Genomic DNA, 4,921 nt, shown 5'->3' on the forward strand with positions numbered 1-4,921 from the left:
TTAAAAAATGATTTTATAGCGTGTGAAATAAATATATAAAATTCTTTTAAACATATTTTTTTATTTTGTAAATTTAATTATTAAATTTTATTCTGACCAAATAATCATTTTTAACGTGGAAATCATTTAAATATCTATATTTGCACCCTCCACTCGGCCAGCCCTTGGGGCTGGAATTCTAAAGTCCTTGACCATGATTTATTGATTTTTCTTTTCAGGCGGCGTAATCTGCAATGCGTTTCGTTTGCAGCCCGAGGAGGGTGGCGGTGGTGGAGGAGAGGTGAGGTCGCAGAGCAATTTTTTCTTGGTCTGAGACTGAGAGGTGGCAAAGAATGAGACAGCTTGGATTATAATTAATTAATTAGAGAGTGATGTGCACAAAAATTACTATTAAACCGGCACAATCCCCTCACTCTGAATCTCTGATTGCGAACAATCGCACGACCTGGTTCGGTTCAAGGTTCAACCTCACAATTAGATATGATCTTTGATCGATTCTGTCTTCTGAACAATGATTAGATCACTAAATTAATCATCCATCTCTGCACGACAAGACACAGAAGCAAATCACAGAAAAGGGATAGGCCTAACATGAGATTTGCCAACTTGCTAATCATCTCATACAATACAACTAAAGCGTCATTATCCAGAAGGTCAACGATTTTAAATCTAAATACATCATTTTGTGGCATTTAATTAATTTACTGCTATCTATATTCCAACCTTCAACGCATGGTGGTTAAAAACAGTTTGCGTCATCCTCCGGAGAAACTTTAAACAATTGTTGTTAACAAACCAAGTCACCTAAATTATAACGATATGTCAATTGAAAAGTTAAAATCATTAAAGCTATTAGAAGTAGAGTCCGAAGGAAAAAAAAAAAGACGGAAATATTGGAAGAAAAAACATCTCACATTAAAAATTTTATTAGCGATCATAACTTGATAAATTTTTATTTATAAAAAACAGTTAATCGTTTACAAATTTTGTATACAGAGTATCAGTATTATAATCCAGTCATTCTCTCCAATACAATTTTAATTGAGAATTTTGCCAATTTTTTTAAAATGCATATTCAACAATGATTTTTTTTTTTTAAATTAACCTTTCGGGGTCTAGTCCAAATCCCTATTTTGCATATGTAGATGACTATGAGCAAAAAAAGAAGAAGAAGAACCATTTGATTTTTCCTCCTATATTGATGTGTACATGTAGCAAACTTTATCTATATTGGGTAAAAGTAGATATATTTATTTGATTCCACCCATATATATTACTCCCTCCGTTCTTTATTATAAGAGACATTTGATGCTTATGGTATATTTCTATATATAAGAGACACTTAAAAGTTGTCCCTACTTTTTTGTGTTGATTTTCTATTTTACCCATATTTATTGTCTCCAACTCACACTATCTCTCCCTCACACTTCTCTTTCTTTCAATAATTTAATTGTTTTCTCTCATGCTCTCTCTCCCCTTATTAATGAGGGTATTTTTAGAAAAAAATTATATTTTTTACACATTGATTGTTCTTAACTAATTTTAACTACTTTTTTTATCAACGTAATTCGGTTATTCGTCTCTTATAATAAAGAAGGGAGGGAGTAATATAATTCTCAAGCTAAGCTTACAATGTTTTCGCTGACTAGGGGACCCAAAAAAAAAAAAAAGGGTAGCAGAGGCAAATTAAAACTTTGACAAACTAGAATGGTCATTCAATTCAGGCTGATGATAAAGCAGGGGCAGTTTCGACTTCGAAGTTGGTGAAATATTATAATGAGAAAGAAACCTTCAAAAAAATTCAATGACAATTATTCAATGACAATTGGGCGGAAGATGCAGCAATATTGCTTCCATCTTCTTCACTCCCATTCCATGGCCCTCCCCATACCATGTTTCCTCCTTGGTTCAGATTCCTTCAAATCTTTCCTGCGTTTCCATTCAAGTTTTCCAGCTTAAAGATCTGATTGTCTACCCTTCTGGACCGACATGGGAAGCAAATGGAGAAAAGTGAAGCTTGCTCTTGGAATGAATATGTGCGTTTATGTTCCAAGAGCTTTAGATGATTCCTCTTCTCCCCTCAACTCCGTCGCCAGAGCTTCAGATGCTCACTCCCGCTCTAGTGTTTCGCCGGCCGATCATAGCTCCGGTTACCGCCCAATGACCCCGACGCCGTCTTCCTCCGGACTCCGACTTCCCAGTAACGGAACCAAATCTCCCAAGGTTAGCATTTCCGATCACACTTCCGTGTATTGAAAAAACAACTCCAGATTTTCTCTTTTATTGCCTTTTCTGATTCAGCTACAAATGAAAAATCAAATGAATCTCCATGGGAGATTCTGGTCTGACCTTTGGACTGTTTTATTTTATTTTAATTTTTGCTTTGGGTGGCGGTGGGGAGGCTCGTTCACTGGTTTTTTTTTTTTTTTTTTGCACCCTTGGTGCCGCGAAATTACTAAACTTTCTACGTGAAAACACATTTTAATGAATTTTAATGAAATAATTGAAAAACACATCAGTATCAGGTCTGTCTATTGGTTTATTGCTGCTTTTGCTTTGGCTTTTCTGTTGGGGCATCGTTGTGGCACATTTTAATGAATTTTAATGAACATGATTGAAAAACACATCAGTATCAGGTCTGTCAATTGGTTTATTGCTGCTTTGGCTTTGGCTTTTCTGTTGGGGCATCGTTGTGGGCTTATCAGATTGTGACGTATCTGACAATTGCGGGAACGATGATTACTATTCTCGCGTTGTTTTCAACTCAACCGCGGCCTTACCATTAAGGACCAGTTGCTTGGCTAAGCTTATCAGAAAAAACTGAATGAGATTTACATTTAAGACCGTTCTTTTTCTTGGCTTTAGCCCATTACTGTGTTGTTTACATGTCTGTATTATGCCCTCTTTCTCTCTCCTTTACGTGCTAATAATGATATATCCCCACAAAGACCCGTCGACCGTTGATTGTGAGATTTCTGGATTCGAACAAAGATAAAGTTGAAATTTACCCCATTAAAAATGTTAAAGAGAAAGAAATCCTAGAGCGATGAATCATCTCTGTCTCTTTGATCTCCCCTTCTTTTGATGACATTTTATTTTTTAATGTCTCGAAAGTTTCAATATTGGAGTTTCAATTTGTCTTAGTGCTTTAATATGAAAGTCGTTCGCTCATTGTTGTTTAATTTCCCTTGGTATCCTCAGCGTTTGACCACTTAACGTTGACCTTTGGCCTTTTATTAAGTGGAGATTTGCCTGGGAATCCTCGATATTTGGTCATCAGCCATCTAAATAGGATCAGTGGGAAGGATGGGTTGCATTCTGTTTCACCTTTTTATGCGCTGGTCTTATTAGTGGACCTGCATCACGACAGAAGGGGACAGTGTTAGACACACTATATTGTATTAGTGGGCTTTGGCCTTTGCGTATTTTTCTTTTATCTATGAATACTTTCTTGAGGCACTCCTCAGATTCGCGGATTTTAAAGAACTTGGATATCTTTCCTTCTTTTTTATCATTATTTTCCCCCACAAAGGCATGTTGCAACTTTCATCATACCTAAATTTTGTTTTATCTATCATAACTATCATTATTAAAGAGCTCCACTATATCCGTGATTTTAATCTTTAACTAAAGGCAATGTTGACCAGGTCTCAGCGTAAGTAGTGAATGGATAATATTGGGCAGCTTCCGACTTCGAAGTTAAAATCTACTATTTCAGTAACGGGGTCTGGAATTCCAATTAAAGTTTTCTAGTTGTTACTTTTAGTCTGTTGGCAGTTAATTTCGTATTCAAAGACTAAACTTGAGTAATTCCCCGAACTCGACTTTGTTAACCGTCTTAATCTGAGGGATCCAACTTGTAGAGTAACATTTGACGTGTACGAGGAACTTCGTTGATAATTTGTAACGCTAATCTGTTCTGTGTCTTTTTCATCTCACACTGTTTATAATTATTATCTTCAGGGGACATGCGCAATATGCCTAACTGCGATGAACCAGGGCTGGGGCACGCCATTTTTACTGCAGAATGCTCTCACTCTTTCCACTTCCATTGCATCACATCTAACGTAAAACATGGGAACCGGATTTGTCCCGTCTGCAGAGCAGAATGGAAAGAAGTGCCTTTTCAGGGCCCTGCTTCTAATGTTTCTCAAGGAATGACTCGAATCAACCAACCAGCTTTCCCACCAGGTGGTGACTGGACAACTGTCTTCCGCCGGCTTCCTTCCCCTCCAGCTGCGGGTGCAGGTCGTCAGAGTTCATCTATTTATCAAGTTCCTGAACCTGCCATCTTTAATGATGATGATGCTTTGGATCAACGAACTCCAAGTACTCCTTCTAACGAACGGGGAGATTCATTTGATGCGATGGAAATCAGAACCTATCCTGAAATTTCAGCTGTTCCAAAATCAGTTTCTCGTGATATTTTGCTGTATTAATCCATCTCAAAGCTCCTCATTCAGGGAGACGGCAAAATAATGGTGAAAACAATGCAAAACACATCGCCTTCGGATCAAAATTCCCGTGCTCCAATCGACCTTGGTCACGGTTCTTGATGTAAGCGGTAGCATGGCAGGCACTAAGCTTGCGTTGCTAAACGAGCCATGGGTTTGTGTCATACAGCATCTAGGTCCAGCAGACCGACTTTCTGTCGTTGCCTTCTCCTCAACAGCCCGCCGCATCTTTCCTCTCCGGCGGATGACTGGTACTGGACGGCAGGAGGCATTGCAGGCTGTTAATTCTTTGGTATCAAATGGCGGGACAAATATTGCCGAGGGCTTAAGGAAAGGTTTGAAGGTTTTTGTTGACCGTCAATGGAAGAATCCGGTCGGCAGTATCATATTACTATCTGATGGGCAGGATACGTACACTGTCACTAGCAGTAGACCCCCCATGTTGGAAGAGATTACCAATCACTTGT

The 4,921-nt window shown here is 38.3% G+C and overlaps 1 pseudogene; it reads left to right on the forward strand.

The window, feature by feature from the left end:
- Nucleotides 1-1,819: 1,819 nt before the first annotated feature.
- LOC114761496 (E3 ubiquitin-protein ligase WAV3-like) lies at nucleotides 1,820-4,905 on the forward strand (annotated as a pseudogene).
- The last annotated feature ends 16 nt before the right edge of the window (nucleotides 4,906-4,921 follow it).

This window comes from Neltuma alba, unplaced genomic scaffold, assembly GCF_004799145.2.
Source record: "Neltuma alba isolate B1F8T4 unplaced genomic scaffold, ASM479914v2 tig00001693_pilon, whole genome shotgun sequence".
NCBI lineage: Eukaryota > Viridiplantae > Streptophyta > Magnoliopsida > Fabales > Fabaceae > Neltuma > Neltuma alba.